General features: G+C 37.5%; 1 long non-coding RNA gene across 2 annotated transcripts in view; it reads left to right on the forward strand.

The window, feature by feature from the left end:
• The first annotated feature begins 529 nt into the window (after window positions 1-529).
• The window catches only part of LOC139031090 (uncharacterized), a 109,190-nt gene continuing 87,839 nt past the window's right edge, over window positions 530-21,880 (forward strand). For both annotated transcript variants that reach the window (XR_011483521.1, XR_011483522.1), the window contains exon 1: window positions 530-584. This is a non-coding gene — a long non-coding RNA (uncharacterized lncRNA). The remainder of the gene's footprint in view (window positions 585-21,880) is intronic.

Genomic DNA, 21,880 nt, shown 5'->3' on the forward strand with positions numbered 1-21,880 from the left:
GTTGTACTACAGTTTAGAATATTTAGTTTCACCTGTTTTATGTTTTTCTTTAGTCCTTTTTCCTCATTGCTTTTAAGATTCATTGGTTTCTATTAAGATATGCTCAAGCTCAGAAAATCTTTTCTCGCCTATATCTAGTCTATCAATAATGTCATGAAGGGCATTCTTCATTTCTCTTTTAAAGTGTGTGGTTTTTGTTATTTTTTTTTTCCCCTCACCTCTTTCTTTTTGAGTGAACTTGTACCTGTGAACTCTGAACTTCACACACACTTCTGGGGTTTTTTTTGCTCCTCTTCCTAGGGACACAGTGTCTATACTGGGTTGTATGTGGTATATGTTTTCTTTTATATGGAAAGCTAAAAGGATCTAGAATTGGGTTTTTGCTTTCTCCAGATCAATTAAGCTCTGATTAATTCTGGCAGATTGGACTCTAGCTGAATAGTTTCACCTGAGGGGAGATATTTTAAAGACAAACAGGGTGATCTGGCATATTTCAAAATAGCCCCTTTTTCTCTTTTCCTGCCAGAAGCACAAGGGGATTTTTCTCTGCTCTTCACTGTGAGAGCCTCATCTACCTCCTGGAGGTAAGACCAAAATATGTGGGGATTCTCTGATGTTAAAAGCCACAGATAGTCTGTTATTTCAGCCTTGCTTTTCCCCACTTTACAGATTACTTGAGATGCAGACAAGTTTTGTATCATATTTATTTTACCTGAAGGATGTCCTCTGATACGTGTCCTAATAAATGGTACTGAATTCTCTGTTTTTGTTTGTCTGTGAAAGTCGTTATTTAACTTTCCTTTTTAGAAAATATTTTCATGTTGCAAAGTTCTTAGATTTTTTTTTTCTTTCAGAACTTGAAAGATGCTAGTCATAGGTCTTAGGCTTGCATAAAGATTGAGTGTGGGTTTTATTGTAGCTGTAGTTACCCCTAATGCTTATTTTGCTTTAGTTTTTTTCAGCATAGGGTGCGAGTTGGATTGTCAGAGGATTTTTTCCAGTGCTCCTGTTCTCTTATTTCCTTTAGACTTTCCCTATGTGCTTCCAGCAGTCATGTATGGATGTGCTGCTGCTGCTGCTAAGTCACTTCAGTCGTGTCCGACTCTGTGCGACCCCATAGAAGGCAGCCCACCAGGCTCCCCCGTCCCTGGGATTCTCCAGCCAAGAATACTGGAGTGGGTTGCCATTTCCTTCTCCAATGCATGAAAGTGAAAAGTGAAAGTGAAGTCGCTCAATCGTCTCTGACTCTTCCCGACCCCATAGACTGCAGCCCACCAGGCTCCTCCGTCCATGGGATTCTCCAGGCAAGAGCACTGGAGTGGGGTGCCATTGCCTTCTCCAGTATAGATGTGAAAGTTGGAATATAAAGAAAGCTGAGCACTGAAGAATTGATGCTTCTGAACTGTGGTGTTGGAGAAGACTCTCGAGAGTCCCTTGGACTGCAAGGAGATCCAACCAGTCCATCCTAAAGTAGATCAGTCCTGGGTGTTCATTGGAAGGACTGATGCTGAAGCTGAAAGTCCAATACTTTGGCCTCCTGATTTGAAGAACTGACTCACTGGAAAAGACCTGATGCTTGGAAAGATTGAAGGTGGGAGGAGAAGAGGACGACAGAGGATGAGATGGATGGATGGCAACACTGACTCGATGGACATGAGTTTGAGCAAGCTCCGGGAGTTGGTGATAGACAGGGAAGCCTGGCGTGCTGCAGTCCATGGGGTCGCAAAGAGTTGGACACGACTGACTGAACTGAACTTACTGTGTCCTTCCACATGAGAATAGATGCCTCTCCATATCTCTCACCCCAGGTACAGACAGCTACATAGTCAGCACAGAGCAGCCTGGTGGGGGCAAGGGAGGGCATTCTCTTGTCGTGGTTCAGTCTCAGGTTTAGATAGGCTTGATGTTCCTGGTTCTGGGAATGCGGATATCCCTGTGATCTTACTCTAGTACCTATTGCTAGGATGTAGGTAACTCTAATAGCCAGGTCTGGAGAGTCAACTTTCATCCCAAGGGTAGAGTTGTTTTGTTTGCATTGGTTTTTTGCCCTAATTGCAACTGTTTACTTATCCCCTCCTCTTTTCCTAATTACAGGTCAAAAAACTTCTTCCCTGTAGAAGGGGAGTTTGCAGACAGAAACTTCCCGCAGTGGCAGCTGCTTTTCTTGTTCACAATCGAAGCACAAAGAGCCTTTTTCAGTGTCTCCCTCTGCTCAAAAGTGTTCTTGTTGCCTTGTAACATCCGTGAAAACCTCTGAGATTGAATGTAAAATCCGTGATGTCTTGAGCTCTTGAGAGTTCTATGTTCTGAGGAAATCCTACACTTGGTCTTTAAGACTTTTAAAATCTTTAGCTGAAATCTTTTTACTGGCTTATACGTCAGTCCCAGTTTCCTACTATGCTCTGCCCCAGATACGTCATCACTTGTATTTCCTTGAAGGTGCCTGTCTTTCCTCACATTTCAACCTACTTGTTTCCTCTGTGACTTCATTTATTGTATTAGGTAAGAGCAAATTATAATTTTTCAGATTATTTGGGTTATTTTTTCTGCTTGAGTGGAAGCAATGCTTTCTACATTTCTGCATCTTAATTGGAAGCCAGTCTTTCTGGAGAAGTTTTTGTTCAGCTGAAACCATTAAAACTATCCCTGTTTCATATAATGAAGAAGTTACACACAATTGTTTTGGGCTGTTGAGGTCATTATTTTCATTAACAATTGTATTGGCATCACGAGAAGGGGTGATGCCCCTGGAGAAGGGGTATCACTCCTGAAAAGGCTACCCACTCCAATATTCTGGCCTAGATATTTCCATGGCCTAGATAATTCCATGTGTAGTCCATGATGTCACAAAGAATCAGACACGACTGAGCAACTTTCACTTTCACTTTGAAAATTTAGGTTTTTAAAATGGCAGAACACAATTTTTCTAAGACCAAATTGTATATGTGATGTCATTTTATAAATGTGATGCCTTTGACATACCATTTTTAACTGTAGGCTTTAAGGTGCATTTTATTTTATATTAGTCGCATGACACATAAAATGGATGTTCTTATGTATAAAAAACGAGAAATTGTAAAAATAGCTATTTTAACACAGTCTCTCAATTGGAAAGCTGATTTTATTACTTGTTCATTTAAATTTTGGAAATTTTATCTTCAGAACATTTTGTAATGTGAGCACAGTACTTCCTTGGACAATTAATTTTAGCACACCAGAATTCCTAATTCTATTGTATTACATCATTTTTACTATCATTTCATCACTCTTGCTATTACCACATTTAACTTGATCAGTGTCAAAACTACTTGGAAATTCAGTTTATATAAAAGATACTAATGCATTCTTGACTTCTGATAGAGTAATAGTCTAGTGCACTCAGGAAAATGTTTTTTGTTTTTTTTTTTCTTCAAAGCTGTTATGAGTAATAGACAGAAGTATTCTGTATTTACTCAGCTGAGTCAAAAAGCTAGAAGCAGAGTGACACTGAAAAAATGTAATGGCCATATATAATGAATGTGTTATGTCTAACATTCATTATCTTTTTATGTTATTTTCAGGAATTGGATGAATAAGAGTAAAGTAAAATCAGTTTAACCATGTGACCCTTATTTGTGAGCTAGATGTTCATTAATTCAATATTGAGTGACTTATTGAGTGACTCTTGACAGATGCTGTTCAGGGAACTGTGGAGTCAGCAGTGACTGAGAGAACAAGCTCTGCTTTGGATAAAGCTCTTCATTTTTTTCAACAAAATTTAAAAGTACTTACTGCACTTTTATATTAACTCTGCTGATGAGATATCAAGTTGGATGGCTTTGTCATTTATAACTTTTAGCAGTTAACTGCTATATCATTTCTCTAGAATATATAACTATATTTTTGTATTTGAACAGTTTATAGGCATGTATATATATTCTTCTCTAAAGTTGTCAATAAAATTAAAGAACAGAACTTAAAACAATTGATTCAAATTTAAGCAAAAGTTTATGCAAAGTTTCATCTATTGCTTTGCCTCTTTTGGTTTAAGGTATTGTGTGGTTCTTCTCAGCACTCTTGTGCACATTAGATAATACTAGGTTTTTAGTAGTCTCAGAAATATGAAGAATAGGTCTCTTTGTCAGCTCTAGATTCAAAGTTACATTACACCATGTTGAGTTTTGGTTTTCCTGTGTTGTACTGAAGACAGATCTTATTTCCTTTGTGAGAACCAATTTTTAAATTTTCTAGAGATTTGAAACCTGAATGTCTAACAGTTGGTGGCTTAAAATATGAAGAGGCTCTAGGACGTACAGGTTTCAGCATCGTGGCATGTGGGCTTAGCTGCCCAGAGTCATGTGGAATCTTCCTGTACCAGGGATCGAAACTGTGTTGATCATTGGCAGGTGGACTGGCAGAGATTTTGCACTCAATCTCAGAGTTTGTTACTGTGGATGCATTTTATTATTGTGTTTTGCAGATGTTTATTAACAGTGATTGTGTCTACGACACCATCCCCACATTAAAAGTCCCTAGAATGATTCATGGGACTTAAAATATAGTTTTACTCCTAAAGATTTATCACACAAATGCAGTTAGGGTAAACAACTGGATAAGGGAAAGAGACATCAGTAGAGCGTGGAGGAGTCTATCTGCAGACTTCTTATGCCCTCCCTCTCATTAGCTGTCACGTGGAGCATTCTCTTCCCTAGCAGTGAAAATGCAGTGCAATCTGTGCTGTCTTTTTGCTAAGGGAAGCTGACTCATGTCCTAAGTTTTCATTCCCTGCCTAGCACACACCAATCTTCCAGATTCCCAGCAAAGCAGACTAGTTTAAAGCACATTGCTTGCACAAACACTGCCAACATGATACATGACCTTTGTTATTTGGGGATGGTAGCAGTACCCTTGATATCCACATTCCCAGACACCAAGTGCAAAGGGTTAACCTTGAAAGTAGGCCTTCTGGGGATAGCGGTCTTGCACAATTATGTTAACCCTTTTCTGCACATTTAACTTTGTTTTTAGTAGTCTAGTTGTAAAAATCTTAAATGCTAATAATAATGACCAAATTTCTAACTATCTCTGTACCTTAATTAGAATAATCATGTTAGAATTATTAATTAGTCCTTATTAACCAGGTTATCTTTCTAATTTCTACTCCAGTTCTAGTGACAAGTTCACCCTGCTCTTTCTCTGTGCCTGTCCCATTATCTACTTTATGCATTTACTCCCTTAATAAATATCTGCTGCTATATATGCTATCAACATAATTCAAAATATATAGCAGAGAATTCTACAAAATACCTTCCATATAGGAACTTACACTTTGTGTGGTTAGGATATACCTACTGGAATATAGAGATTTTCTACTTGTGCTCAGTGCTGTGAAACAAAATCTAAGGGGAAGCCAGAGTGACAGAGTTGGATTTGAGTTAATTTATATGTTATTTTCAAGGAGAGCTTCTCTGGATATTGGAACAGAGAAGTGAAAGGACAGGAGTAAATTACATAGATAACTAGAGGAGACTCCCTCCAAACAGTTCACGTTACAGACATAAAAGCTGGTGAGAAAAAGGCAAGGAGTTCAACATCCTGATATAGAATAATCAAGGTAGTGAGTTATCTAATAGGTGACATCAGAGACATAAGAGAAAAATGGAAACCCTTTTGTAGGGATCTGTAGGATCCTCAAAGATCATCAGTGATCAATGCAAAAAACAGAGGAAAATAATAGAATAGGGAAGACTAGAGAGCTCTTCAAGAAAATTAAAGATACCAAGGGAACATTTCATGCAAAGATGGGCTCAATAAAGGACAGACATGGTATGGACCTAACAGAAGCAGAAGATATTGAGAAGAGGTGGCAAGAATACACAGAAGAACTGTAAAAAAAAGATCTTCAAGACCCAGATAATCACGATGGTGTGATCTCTCACCTAGAGCCAGACATTCTGGAATGTGAAGTCAAGTGGGCCTTAGAAAGCATCGCTATGAACAAAGCTAGTGGAGGTGATGGAATACCAGTTGAGCTATTTCAAATCCTCAAAGATGATGCTGTGAAAGTGCTGCACTCATATATGCCAGCAAATTTGGAAAACTCAGCAGTGGCCACAGGACTGGAAAAGGTCAGTTTTCATTCCAATCCCAAAGAAAGGCAATCCCAAAGAATGCTCAAACTACCACACAATTGCACTCATCTCACACACTAGTAAAGTAATGCTCAAACTTCTCCAAGCCAGACTTCAGCCATATGTGAACCGTGAACTTCCAGATGTTCAAGTTGGTTTTAGAAAAGGCAGAGGAATCATAAATCAAATTGCCAACATCTGCTGGATCATAGAAAAAGCAAGAGAGTTCCAGAAAAACATCTAATTCTGATTTATTGACTATCTCAAAGCCTTTGACTATGTGGATCACAATAAACTGTGGAATATTCTGAAAGAGATGGGAATACCAGACCACCTGACCAGCCTCTTGAGAAACCTGTGTGCAGGTCAGGAAGCAACAGTTAGAACTGGACATGGAATAACAGACTGGATCCAAATAGGAAAAGGAGTACGTCAAGGCTGTATATTGTCACCCTGCTTATTTAACTTATATGCAGAGTACATCATGAGAAATGCTGGGTGGAGGAAATACAAGCTGGAATCAAGATTGCCAGGAGAAATATCAATAACCTCAGATATGCAGATGACACCACTCTTATGGCAGAAAGTGAAGAGTAACTAAAAAGCCTCTTGATGAAAGTGAAAGAGGAGAGTGAAAAAGTTGACTTAAAGCTCAACATTCAGAAAATTAAGATCATGGCATCTGGTCCCATCCCTTCATGGCAAGATGGGGAAACATTGGAAGCAGTGTCAGACTTTATTTTCTTGGGTTCCAAAATCACTGCAGATAGTGATTGCAGCCATGAAATTAAAAGATGCTTACTCCTTGGAATCGAAGTTATGACCAACCTAGATAGCATACTTAAAAGCAGAGACATTACTTTGCCAACAAAGGTCCATCTAGTCAAGGCTTTGGTTTTTCCAGTGTCATGTAAGGATGTGAGAGTTGGCTGTTAAGAAAGCTGAGTGCTGAAGAATTGATGCTTTTGAACTGTGGTGTTGGAGAAGACTCTTGACAGTCCCTTAGAGTACAAGGAGATCCAACCAGTCCATCCTAAAGGAGATCAGTCCTGGGTGTTCATTGGAAGGACTGATGTTGAAGATGAAACTCCAATACTTTGGCCACCTCAAGAGAAGAGTTGATTCATTGTAAAAGACCCTAATGCTGGGAAGGATTTGGGGACAGGAGGAGAAGGGGACAATAGGGGATGAATGGCTGGATGGCATCACCAGCCATGGGTGATGGACATGGTTTTGGGCTAACTCCAGGAGTTGGTGATGGACAGGTAGGCCTGGCATGCTGCAATTCATGGGGTCACAAAGAGTCAGACACAACTGAGCGACTGAACTGACTGACTGAACTGTAGGACCTGTTAACATCTTTAAATTTTCCTCAATGATAAGAATATTGGAGATTTTTTGAAAAAAAGTGATATGTTTTGCACATTTTTAAAAAGTAACTAACATTTAAAGATGAGGATGAAATATTAGGAGATAATATAAAAGAGTATTCAGAATACATGTCAATAATACATAGAAAAGATGATGTTGATAGTGTCATGGAACATAATGGTAGCAGTAAGTGGAAGTGGTAAGAATATTTGAGCTGGGTTTATTCTGACTTCAGAGTCAATAGGAACATAATAGAACAAAGAATACTTTTGGATAACATTTTCAAGGTCCTTTAAGGTTTTTGGTTGAAGTTATTGGAAGAAAGTTGCTGATATTGATGGAAATGAGGAAATGAAAAGCATGCTTGCGGGTGATCAAGAATATATATTTGGATGTGTTATGTTTGGGATACTTATTTGATGACCAAGTGGAGATGCTGCATAAACAGTGGGATATAGGAGTTCTGAAGATGGGCGGAGGAGAGAACTCAGAGATTCCCAAAACTTGGGAGTCATCAAATTAAAGGTGACTTTTTAAAATTTTTTACTTCTGTTTTATTTACTTATTTTTGGCTGCTGAGGGTCTTCACTGCTGCATACAGGCTTCTTCTATTTGCCGTGGGCAGGGCCTGCGCTCCACTTGCAGTGTGCAGGCCACTCAGTGCAGTGGCTTCTTTGTTGCAGAGTGCAGGCTTCAGTGTTAGTTGCGGCATGCAGGCCCTGGAGTGTGTGGGCTTCAGTAGTCGTGACATGTGGCCGCGTTGCCCTGCGGCATGTGGAATCTTCCCGGACCAGGGATGGAACCTGTGTCCTCTGCATGGGCAGGCAGATTTTTAACCATAGGACCACCAGGGACGTCCTAAAGATGACTTTTATTTAGTTATTTATTTTTAAAGATGACTTTTAGAGCTATAGTAATGGAAGATACCACAACATGCAGTTATAAGAAGTTGCGGGGACAAAGTGATAGGGCATTTTAATTGGTACAAGAGTGGAAGATGAGGACTGCCTGTAGTGGAGGCTGAAAGAATCAATAAGTGAAGTAAGAGAACTAAGAAAAAAATGATGTCTAGAATCAGTGTGAAGAAAGTTTTTCAAGAAGAAGTGATCAGCATTATCAAATGTTGCTGATTGTTAACATGAGGTGAAGTGTGAGAATTAACTGAAAGATTTAAGGTAGATGATCCTGATATTTGCAAGAGCAAATAATACATTGAGTTGTCCAAAAGAGAAAGTAATATACTGGATTTCCATAAGATCTTATGAGAAAATGTGAATGAACATTTTGGCCAACCAAATACATTATACTAATGATAAATTAGTGTGGATTCAAGAAAATAGGTGGACTATAAAGATGGACTATAAATATAGATGGTAGCTTCAGAAGATTTGGAAGGTCAGGAGGATTTTTAATAGGTACTAATACAGTATGTTTGATTATGACAAACTGTTCAAGAGAGATAAAAATCTGATAAGCCAGAAAGCAAAGCAAACAGTATCACAAATAAGTGAGATAAACTGGAATCCAGTGAATAGTTGGGGGGATTCATCTTGGGCAGGAATAAATACACAGCAGCAGGAGGAGAAAAGATAGATTGCATGAGAATCACAGTAGGTAAGATGCTGGATGTGGTATTGGGTGTTTCTGAATGCTTATATTTTGTCAGTGAAATATTTACTAGTGAACATCTGAAAACAAGGAATTCCCCAGGAGCAGGGTGGTGGAAGAGGTTTTGTTACTTTGAGGAGAAAGGAAGATAGGGTATCTGAATTGACTAGGGAAACACAAAGGGATTAAAATTAAGGACAGATCCTGAGAGACATGGCCAGGAATTTAGAGTTAGTGAATCAGTTCAGGTCCTTCAAGAAGCAGATGCCAAGTTGGAATTAAAGATGCATGATATATATTGGGGAAAATGTCTGCAGAGAATACAGGGACGGGTTAAGCATGGGTGAGGGGAGTCTTCGGACTGTCATGCAGGTCTGACACCTGTTAAATGACAGGAAAGACAGGAACACTGGGTAAGAGAGCTTCTGACTGCAGTGCAGATGTGAGAATGTCTTGGTCAGGCAACGCGAGGTCCCCAGCAGAGGCTGACGATGGGAGAGTCCACGTTGGGCAGAAATAGCCCAGCAATAGTAGTCCTGCCATACCCAGCGATTGGCTCAGAGAAGCCTCAGAGAAGCCCAGCTTTGGCTTGAACCCAGGAGAGAATGGGCAGGGGTTGCAGGCGGACGCTCCGGGTCAGCAGGCTGTACGGCAGCGGGAGCAGCGCAGAGCTGAGCGCATCCGTCCGCAGCTGAGCATTGGATGTGGTGATGCGTTCTCCTCCATCTGTGTTTAGGGGCTCTGATGGATTTGAGGAAGGAAGTAGAATGTTAAATTTAAGTAGGTTTGAGAACATCCAGGGTAGTGATATGAAAGGAAGGAGGGGAATTCAAATAGAACTAGGCAGTTTAAAAGAGGAAAGAGTTTAAGCTGGTTCTGGACATGACTGCCTGAGGCACTACTGTATAACCATGCAAACAAGATGCTGAAGTGTCTTAGTAAGGTTAATTCCTTAATTCTCTTTGCAAGTTTCAGAGTGTGAAAGTATGAAAGACTTATAATCACATATACCTATATATATATATATATATATATATATATATGAGAGAGAGAGAGAAACAATTCAAAAGTTATCAATTTAAGTATATACATAAGACTTAGATGTATTAGAGGAGCAAGAAGAATTTTTTACTTCCCAAGTTTCAATTCCCATGTGTTTCTTATTCTCTTAACCACTCTGAGTTAGATTTTAATTTTCTGTATCTGTTGTAATGTGGTCCTCAAATTTCAATGAATTGCTTCATCATATGCTCAAAAGAAGAGAAAACAAATCCACTGAACTTGTTCTATTGAGAGGTTGAGAGATGATGCGTAGTTCTACAAATAGAGCTTTGCTATGAGGATGTGAAATACTTCAGGAAATGTAAAGTTTTCCCATGACTTTAGGTTTAAACCCCAGTGTAAGATCAGCCTTGAAACTGCTGCCAAACTTGGATCTGCACTAGTTTACCTCTTCTTGCCTATTTGGGTCCTCCAGTCTCAGTGAGTGTTGAGGAGTTAGCAAGTTCTCACTTACCTGTGACTTTGCCCAACACAGGTTGAGTTCTAACTGCAAGATTGGAATTTATTCCCATTTATCCTGAGTCTATCACCTCAGTTCTTTTCCCACTTCAACGAGCATATTTAGTTTCACATCTGAACTTTCTTCAGTGTATCTTGTGTTTCTCCAATTGACAAAACCATGCCTGGCTATGTCAGACATATTCCTAAATAAATAATAATAGTTATTATATAATCAGTATGGCTGTCACCTGCAAATACCAGGAAGTAAGCCCTGTTCTAGGAAGCTCAGAAATATTCATATTCAATCCTCATAGTAAACTATATTTTATCCCTATTGACAGAGGGGAAAAAATGAAGCCCAGGTGATATTACTTGCCTTAATTCATTCAATAAATTGTGGAGCCATAGAGAAACCAAGCTGACTACAAATTTTTCTTTTAATTACTAACTTATACCCTTAGTGCTTGACACTAACTGTATCAATCTATAAATGTCTCATGGCCTGCATTTTCAGTGCATTCACAGATTTATCTCCTCTTGAAGTTCTCCATTTTAATACATAAACATCATTGTCTACTTACAGAAAAAAAATAACAATCATATGTCTGTGCAAGGCTATCATTAGTTACTCGTCGATTTCTTTCAAACCCTGAACACATGGTTTAGTGCTTACATTTATTGCTGCTCCAGGGTAGCTAGTTTTGGTTTTGGCAATAATCATAACCTTCAAACAGAAGTATATGTAATTTTTGTTTTCCTTCTAGTTGCATTAGAATTATTGCTACAGGGATTGAGGCTTTTCAAATCATGAAAGCTGGTCTCCTAAATCAGAAACAGGATTCTTCCACAGGGTGATACATGCTACCAGATGTGTATGTCAAAATAAAGCAAAATTCTTCTTAAAGGATCATTTTGACCTATTTTTCTTTCTTGGTCTGAGATATATTTTTTCAAAACTATATTTAAAATTAATTTTTAAAATTTCAATGGATGAAAAGCTAATTGAAACTTTAGTGAAATCAGTGATAGTTTTTTGCTGCTGAGGTAAATCAGTTACCCCTCAGACACATTGTCCTGTTTCTTTAACTCTTTTCTAGCCATCAGTTGTGGCATCTGTGTCTGAATGTTGTGAAGGAATTGATTACAGCATTTAAGCAAAGGGTTCTATTTGATAAAATTAGACAGTCTTTTTCTTGCTTTGCCTCAGACTTTGTAGCAGTCAAATTTGATTTTTTCTGTACTGAATTTTTCCCTACTGGATTGAATGTTGCATAAGAGTATTGATTTCACTGGCAAATTATTGCAGAATTAAAGGTATCACATGAATTTTTTTTATTACATAGGAAATTAATAAAACAATTTGAACAAATCATGTTTGGACTAATTTAGGAATTAATTTTTCAGGAAAAGCAGGATAAAAACCTTAAACTTGGTAAATATATAATTTGTAAGAAATATTTTCTATTTTTAACATTTCTGATTTTGATATAAATAGTCTGGGTATGGAGAAATAAGTTAAAAGGAAAAAATAATGCTTTCATATCTGTATTCTCTGTTCCTTACATAAGATGCAACTGATTTTGAATTGAAAGACCAAGTAAAAAAATATAACTACTCGTGTAATATAGCAGAGCTCAGAATTAACTATAGTAATAGGAAGATACTTTTACTCCCTATGTGCAATTATTTACCTAATATGTTTCTTATAGTTTCTCATGTGTGTTTCTTCTTTTATATTTTTTAATATCACTTTAGTCAGAATTTGATAGCTTTGCATTCCTATAACTACAATAAACTTCTAGTGATATTTGCTGCCACCAAACCCTTGCTATTTTCAAACTGCTTCCAGGTGGATATTTTCAAAACCTCACTTTTACTTAGGCTGTCCCTCTTCAATATTCCTTATCCTTCAGTTCATACTCAGTCTCACTTGGCGGCGCTCTGCCCAGCATCCTTCAAGGAGGCTAGTCTCTCTGTGGATAATCATGAATGTTCGAACATTGTTGCTATTGTTTATACTGCTCCTCAGATAAGCCAGATGCTGCCTTTCCCCTACATCCATTTCCTTCAAGCCTCATCCAGTTGGTTTGTTTGATGTTCTCTAAGTACTTTATCATCTCAAACTGGACTCTGGATGATACTGTTTTCTAGCTGCTTCATATACCATATTATTTCTCCAAGTAGTTTATTCATCCTACAGGATTACTATGTTCTCTACTAAGACGGTAAACACTGGGAAACAGATACTTAAGTAATTATAGAACATTCTAATACATGGTCTACTACAGTAATAAGATTTCTTAGAGTACAGTAGCAGGCAGTGTAAGACAATAAATGGTTAAATGTTCAACCAGGTGCTGAGCTTTTAAAATTGAAGCACAGTTGACATACAATATTAGTTTGAGTTGTACAGTGTAGTGATTCAATGTTTTTACAGATTATATGCCATTAAAATTTATTACAAAATAATGGCTATGATTCCCTGTGCTATACAATATATTCTTTTTATTTTATATGTAGTACCTTGTATTTCTTAATCTTATATCCCAGCCCCTACTCCTTTCCTTCTCCCCTCTGGTAGTTACTAGATTTTTCTACCTGTGAGTCTGTTTCTGTTTTGCATATATATTCACTTACATTTTTTGTTAGATACCACATATAATTGTCTTTCTTTGGTTCATTTCACTAAACATATTATTCTCTAGGTCCATCCATGTTGGTGCAAATGACATAACTTCATTCTTTTTATGGCTGAGTAATATTGCATTATATGTTTGTGTATGTATTATATATATAAAATACATATATATTTATATGTATGTGTGTATATATATATAAAATACATAACCATGTCTTTATCTGCTCATCTGTTGATGATCACTTGGGCTGTTTCCAAATCTTGATAAAGGCCTGCTATGAATATTTGGGTGCATGTATCTTTTTTAGTTAGTGACTTCATTTTTTCCAGCTATATACCCAGGAGTGGAATTGCTGGATCATATGATAGTTCTATTTTTAGTTTTTAAAGAAACTTCCATAATGGTTTTCCAAAGTGGTGGCACCAATTTACATTCCCACCAGCAATGTACAAAGTGCTATGCACTTTCCTCCACATTCTTTCCAGTATTTGTTATTGGTAGACTTTTTGAGGCTAGCCATCTGGTAAGTGTGAGGTGACATCTCATGGTGGTTTTGATTTGCATTTTAAACATTTATTTATTTTTAATCAAAAGACAATTGCTTTACAGTATTGTGTCGGTTTTTGCCAAACATCAACACGAATCGGCCATAGATATACACAGGTCCCCTCCCTCTCCCCTCCCTCCCCGCTCCACCCCTCCAGCTTGGTACAGCGCTCTGGGTTGAGTTCCCTGAATCATATGGCAAATCCCCACTGGCTATCCGTTTTACATATGGCAATGTATGTTTCCACGTTACTGTCTCCATACACCCCACCCTCACTTCCCCCCCGCCACTGCATGTTCACAAGCCTGTTCTCTATGTCTATCTTCATTGAAATGAAGTGAAGTGAAGTGAAGTCGCTCAGTCATGTCTGACTCTTTGCGACCCCATGGACTGTAGCCTACCAGGCTCCTCTGTCCATGGGATTTTCCGGGCAAGAGTACTGGAGCAGGTTTGTCATATCCTTCTCCAGGGGATCTTCCCAACCCAGGGATCGAACCCAGGTCTCCCACATGTAGGAAGATGCTTTACCATCTGAGCCACCAGGGAAGTCCTATCTTCATTACTGCCCTGCAAATAATTTCATCAGTAACATCTTTCTAGATTTCATATATATGCATTAGTATACAATATTTGTTTTTCTCATTCTGACTTACTTCACTCTGTATAATAGGCTCTAGGTTCATCTACCTCCTTAGAACTGACTCAAGTGTGCTCCTTTTTATGGCTGAGTAATATTCCATTGTATATATATATATATATGTATATATATGTACTACAGCTTCTTTATCCATTCATCTGCCAATGGACATCTAGGTTTCTTCTATGTTCTAGCTTTTGTAAATAGTGCTTCAGTGAACATTGGGGTGCGTGTGTCTTTTTCAATTTTGGTTCCTTCAGGGTATATGATTAGGAGTGAGACTTCTGGGTCATATGGTGGTTTTTTTCCTAGTTTTTTTGAGGACTCCCCATTCTGCCTTCAATAGTGGCTATATCAATTTACATTCCCACCAGCAGTGCAAGAGTGTTCCCTTTTCTCCTCACCCTCTCCAGCATTTATTGTTTGTAGACTTTTTGAAGATGGCCATTCTTATTGGTGTGAGGTGATATCTCATTGTAGTTTTGATTTTCATTTCTCTAACAATGAATGATGTTGAGCATCTTTTCATGTGTTTGTTAGCCATCTGTTTATCTTTAGGGAAATGTCTGTTTATATCTTTTTCCCACTTTTTGATTGGGTTGTTTGTTTGTCTAGTATTGACTTGTATGAGTTGCTTGTAAATTTTGGAAATTAATCCTCTGTCAGTTTTATTTGCTATCATTTTCTCCCATTCTGAGGGTTGTCTTTCTACCTTATTTATATTGTCTTTTGCTATGCAAAAGCTATTAAGTTTAATGAGGCCCCACTTGTTTATTTTTGTTTTTATGTCCATTACTCTAGGAGGGAGGTCATAGACTAGCTTGCTGTGATTTATGTCACAGAGTGTTCTATGCTTTCCCCTAAGAATTTTATAGTTTCTGGTCTTAAATTTAGGCCTTTAATCCATTTTGAGTTTATCTTTGTGTATGGTGCTAGGAAGTATTCTAATTTCATTATTTTACATGTAGCTGTCCAGTTTTCCCAGCACCACTTATTGAAGAGGGTATCTTGGCCCCATTGTATATTCTTGCCTCCTCTATCAAAAATAAGATACCCATAGGTGTATGGGTTTATCTTTGGGCTTTCTATCTTGTTCCATTGGTCTATATTTTTGTTTTTGTGCCAGTACCATACTGCCTTGATGACTGTAGCTCTGTAATATAATCTGAAGTCAGGAAGGTTGATTCCTCAAGCTCCATTTTTCTTACTCAAAACTGCTTTGGCGATTTGGTGTCTTTTGTGGTTCCATATGAATTGTGCAATTTTTTGTTCTTGTTCTGTGAAAAATGTCATGGGTAATTCATAATTAAATTTAAATTAAATTAAATTAAATTCATAATTAAATTCATAATTAAAATTCATAATTTTATTAGTGGTGGTGAGCATTTTTTCATGTCCCCATTTGCCATCTGTATGTCTTCTATGGAAATACATCTATTCATATCTTCTGCCCACTTTTAGAGTGTGGCGTTTCCTTTTTGATATTTACTGTTATGAGCCTTTTATATATTTTGAATATTTACTCCTTGTCAGTCATATCATTTGCAAATATTTTCTAGTGTTCTGTAGGTTGTTTTTGTCCATGGTTTTATAGGGCTTCACTGGTGACTCAGGTGGTAAAGAATCTGCCTGCAATGCAGGAGACCCAGGTTCAATCCCTGGGTGGGGAAGATTCCCTGGAGAAGGGAATGGCAACCCACTCCAGGATTCTCACCTGGAGAATCCCATAGACAGAGGAGCCTGGTGAGCTACAGTCCATGGGATCACAAAGAATCATACATGATTGAGCAAATAATAACTTTCACTTACCTTTGCTATGCAAAGTTTTAACGTTTAGGCCCCACTTACTTTTGCATTTGTTTATTTTGCTTTAGGAGACAAATCCAAGAAAACATTGCTACAATTCATGTCAGAGTGTTCTGCTCATGTTCTCTTCTAGGAGTTTATGACCTCAGTTCTTCCATTTAGGTAATCCATTTTCTGTTTATTTATGCATATGGTATGAGGAAATGTTCTAACATTGTTTTACATGTAGCAGTCCAGTTTTCCCAACACTACTTATTGAAAAGGCTGTCTTTTCTCCATTACATATCTTGGCTCCTTTGTTTCACAATTTTTTGAACTACATGTCATTATATATTAATATACTTAAAGTTAGCTACATCTTATTCTGTTATTTTCTTCCCAGTAAAAAGTAGCAAGGTAGTATCCTGAATTAAACCTGCAAAAATAATGACCAATTTCCAACATTATAAGTCCAAAATTTCATAGGCTGAGTTAAATATTTTTCAACAATAATTTTTAATTTATTGTGTTAAATAAGAACAAAACATTCAGCTTTTGCTTTTAATTTTTTGTTTTATATACAATTTTAAGAACTGATAAATTATAGACCTGTCTAATATTTCTCCCTTTCCACATATAATGAACATAAATACACAATATTTTCAAGCCATTTGCTTTAGTTTGTATTGGAAATAGATTTCCTTTTCAATAAATATAAGTGAAAGTAGCTCAGTCATGTCCAACTCTTTGCAACCCCATGGACTATACAGTTCGTGGATTCTCCAGGCCAGAGTACTGGAGTGGGTTGCCATTTCCTTCTCCAGGGGATCTTCCCAACCCAGGGATCGAACCCAGGTCTCCTGCATTGCAGGTGGATTCTTTACCAGTGAGTTTCAACTACAAGGGAAGCAAAAAATATAAGGTCAAGTTAAAAAAAGAATATCGCCAAGCTCCAAGTGTGAAATGAAGACAACGGCTCCCTTAAAAATAAAAAGGGCCTAAATGCAATCTGGACAAGTAAACCCCAAAAGAGAAAAGTTAATTCTGCTTACAAGTATACTTACATGAGTAAGTTTCTGGTATTTGGCTTGAATAATAAGTTTATATTTTGGATTTGACTTTGACATGGCAAAGGTTATGTCATCTTTAGTCTGCAGTTGAAGTTTTTAACTTGTCATTTCAGTGATAATAAAAGTTGGTAATCTGATTCACATAGGTTCATACAAGCACATCAAATCAGAATTCCTATAGCTCCTCCTGTCAAGCTAGGGTTAACTCTTGTCAGGGATCTTGATTTTCTACCAAAGGTGAGTTAGGTTTGTGTTAGATTATTTTCTTTGCAAATTAATGGAGTAAAATTGTGTTTGTGTATAATTTTTTCAATGTGACATTCATAATACTATTTTAGCAAAAAAATTAAATCTACACTTTAATTTTAAAGTGTTATGAGAATTAAATTTCAAAAGGGTCTTGCAGTATTTTCTGATATTTTCAGATTTGTGCTATTAAGAAATCAATGTTCTTTTTGATTATTGCTTTTAATCTAGAGAAAAACTTCTTCTATACCTAGAGAGGTCAAATTAAAAAAAAAAAAGTGATGTTTTGACAATTTAGAATGCATGTAAGAAAATATGTTGCTTGCAAATAATCAATCTGCTTTAGTTTGGACAAAGGAATTTTATATACTTTATAAGTCTGAAAAGAAGACTAGCAGTTGAATTATTTCATTTTTCCTAAAGAGGTAAATGAGTTTATAAATATTTAAAATTCTATATGAGAAGGTAATTTCCTCACTTTTCTTCAAAAGTAAATATAAATATTTGTAGTTTGGATAGTAGGAGGACATTCTTCAAAAAATGAAAACAACACGTAGAGGCAATATTATTTTTAATAATAGCACCTGCTTGTCTTTCAGAGAAATTCCTATCTTATCTGTCAGAGTTTGGTGGTATCTCATTAATAGGAAGATTCTTACTTATGAGAATTTTCAAGAAATTAAAAGATAAGAAATAGAACAGATGAAAACAACCACCTTTGTTAATGATTAGTGATTAGGTGGATATTGGAAATTTCTGGTCTAGTGGGCTTATTGTTGCTGGCAAACTTGGTCACCAGTGGCCATGGACCACTGTAGGTATCTCCACCAGGGAGGGGCATTGCTTGACTAAAAATAATCGACAGCATATGCTCCATGAAGGCAGATTTGCTTCCCAGAGAAAGAGCCATAGCCATCTGTTCAGTTCCTCATCCCAGGGAACTCAATAAATTAGGTAAACACTTCCTAAATAGAAATAATTAGTGGAGCTGAGTAGGGCCAGGATGTTTATACTGTTAAACTTCTACTCATATAGAAAAAAAAAAGTCACAAGTAGGGAAAAAGCATTTACCAAATCATCCTATATTATTGTCTTATGGTTTGTTGTTGTTTAGTAACTTCAGTCATCTCTGACTCTGCAACCTTGCAGACAGTAGCCAGCCAGGTTCCTCTGTCCATGGAACTTCCCAGGCAAGAGTACTGAAGTGGGTTGTCATTTTCTCCTCCAGGGGATCTTCCCAACCCCATGATATAAGCTGTGTCTTTTTCATTGTCAGGCAAATTCTTTACCACTGAGCCTTATATGGCTGTCGTTTTGTTGCCGAATCATGTTCCACTCTTTCGCAATCTCCTGCACTGTGGTCTGGCAGCCTTCTCTGTCCATAGGATTATCGGGATATAATAATAATTTCATATTAATTTTACTATACAGATTATTTAGTGCCCAGACACATCTCTGTGAAGAATATGGAAAATTCACCTTAAAAATAGGGTTGGTAAAAATAAGATTTCTTTTACGAAATCCATATAGGGTTATTTTGAGACTGAAAGGGTGGCTGGGTCCATTAACTCTATTCTTGAAGGCAATGGTACCAACAGAGTTTTCTGTCTATTGCACATCTGAAATATGGCCAACATAACTGAAGGACTGAAGCTCTAATTTTATACTATTTTCATTAATTTTTAAACTGAAAAAAGAAAACATGTAGCTAGTGGCTACTGCATAAAATGATGGATTATAAAATAGCTCTGAGAATAAAAGGAATTCTTTAGACAAAATATCATGACATAAATCTTAGGCTATTTACAGAGGCAGATAAAGAAGAGGGTTCTGGTAGCCTTTCTTGACCTTAATGTAGTGTTGACCAGGTTGACAGTCTGGCTAGTGAGGCTCAGTTGATAGGCTCAAAGACGCTTTCTTAATACACCATTAGAAATAGGTTTAGAAATAGGTTAAGAAAGGTTTAGAGCAGGAACTTACACACAGTAAATCCATAATAGGTGGCCATATATAAGATCAGTGTTAGAAAGAAAAATGTGTATAGTTTAAAGGAGATGAAGCTGAAGGGGAATGAAAACTGGCCTCAGCCAGATAAATGGTTAATTCTGAGGACAAGTATAGAGAATATGGGATCTCATTTATTGATCAAAATGCTCTTGAGTACCTGTGGGCTCCCTGAGGCTTCTTATTTGATCCATTCCAGGGTGATATTTTTGGAGACGACTGACTTAAAATCATGTTCTTTTTATAACCTGTACCTACCCAACCAGGAATAGAGAAACAGAGAAAGTAACAGAGAAAATGTAACAGAGAAAGTTGGTAATCAAGAGAAAGAGAAAAATTGAGTCTCAGCAGAGTCTGCTTCCCTCAGGTAGGACATTTGTAAGTCCTGCCTTGGTTCTGTGAGGAACATATATTTATATGTAAGTACCTTCCTAACAGATTTATCTTATTTAAGCTGTCCTTATGAGTTCTGTTGCTAGAAGAAAAAATATAATTAACGAAATAAGTAATTCTATTAATTCCTATTTATAATAATCTTCCTATAATTCTTCAGATGCTGGAGAATTCTTTTTTTTTTTTGGAGACTTTTTTTAAATTAGTTGGAGGCTAATTACTTTACAATATTGTAGTGGTTTTTGTCATACATTGACATGAATCAGCCATGGATTTACATGTATTCCCCATCCCGATCCCCCCTCCCACCTCCCTCTCCACCCGATCCCTCTGGGTCTTCCCAGTGCACCAGGCCCGAGCACTTGTCTCATGCATCCCACCTGGGCTGGTGATCTGTTTCACCCTAGATAATATACATGTTTCGATGCTGTTCTCTCGAAACATCCCACCCTCTCCTTCTCCCCCAGAGTCCACAAGTCTGTTCTATACATCTGAGTCTCTTTTTCTGTTTTGCATATAGGGTTATTATAAGGACCACTATAGCATATTACTCCTTGTGAAGACATCTCTAAGTCACAAGACTTCTCTCCTCCCCACTCGCATATGAATCACTATCTTGTCTAGCTCTTGGTATTTTATCTTCATAGAATTTCTTTAAAATTCTCTCAGCCCACATATTTACTGATCATCTACTATGAGCCTGCTATTGCACTAAGTATTGAAGTGTTGAAGAAAGTTGCTCAGCAGTGTCCAACTCTTTTCATGGACTATACAGTCCATGGAATTCTCCAGGCCAGAATACTGGAGTGGGTAGTCTTTCCCTTCCTCAGGGATCTTCCAAACCCAGGGATAGAACCCAGGTCTCCTGCATTGTGAATGGATTCTTTCCCAGCTGAGCCACAAGGGAAGCCCAAGAATAGGTAGGTAGCTGATCCCTTCTCCAGCGGATCTTCCCAAACCAGGAATCCAGCTGGGGTCTCCTGCATTGCAGGCAGATTCTTTAACAATTAAGCTATCAGGGAATCCCTTAAAAAAAAAATAGCCTTTACCTTCTCCAAAGGATCTTCCCAACCCAGGGATCAAACCCAGGTCTCCTGCATTGCAGGCGATTTCTTTACCAACTCAGCCACAGGGAAGCCCAAGGATAATGGAGTGGGTAGCCTATCCCTTCTCCAGAGGATCTTCCCAAACCAGGAATCAAACCAGGGTCTCCTGCAGGCAGATTCTTTACCAGCTGGGCTAGGAGGGAAGCCCTACAAATGTGTATATAATGTGAAACAAGTTTGTAGAGATTCACACTTTATCATGTGTAACCTCAGAAGAAGGACTATAAGCAATTCTGTCCAGGGAAATCAAAAGGTCCCTGGCAAAATGTTATGGATGAGCTAACTGAAAAAAAGGAGAATAGGAGCTATCTAAGCAAACAAGATAACATAGATAGGGGCTGGCCAGTCAGAGGAAATGGCAATTGAAAAGATATAAAGGACTGAAAAAACTCCTTAGACCACTGAGGAATTTGTAATGTGGGTCTGTGTGCAATGTGGAGGTGAGAGGAATAAAGGGAACCCAGGTCAGTCACATCAGTTAGATAAGCACATTGAGGTCAATTATGAAAATCCTTAAATTCTTCAGTCATACTCTGATTTGTAATTAAATACACTATTTCCTCAACAAGATTCTATTTCTTTGTTTTAATTTTCTAATTTCCTTGTGTTTTTAAAGGTTATAGTTGGGATCTTTCTAAAGGGGAAGGCAAGAAAACAATAGACAGCCAGCTTGGCAAGGAATATATGAAGAACTTTGTGTAGTTTGCATTTAACTATTGCATTTGAGGATCTCCCTTCTTAAAGTGTTCATTTAGAGTTTAAAAAGAGTTCACTATTACTCTGAGTCAAACATTGATCATTTTTTTAAGTCAAACTTAAAATTTTCAAATATCTATAAAGTTAGATTAGAAGAATAATAAG

This window comes from Odocoileus virginianus, chromosome 25 (assembly GCF_023699985.2).
Source record: "Odocoileus virginianus isolate 20LAN1187 ecotype Illinois chromosome 25, Ovbor_1.2, whole genome shotgun sequence".
In the NCBI taxonomy this organism is placed as follows: domain Eukaryota; kingdom Metazoa; phylum Chordata; class Mammalia; order Artiodactyla; family Cervidae; genus Odocoileus; species Odocoileus virginianus.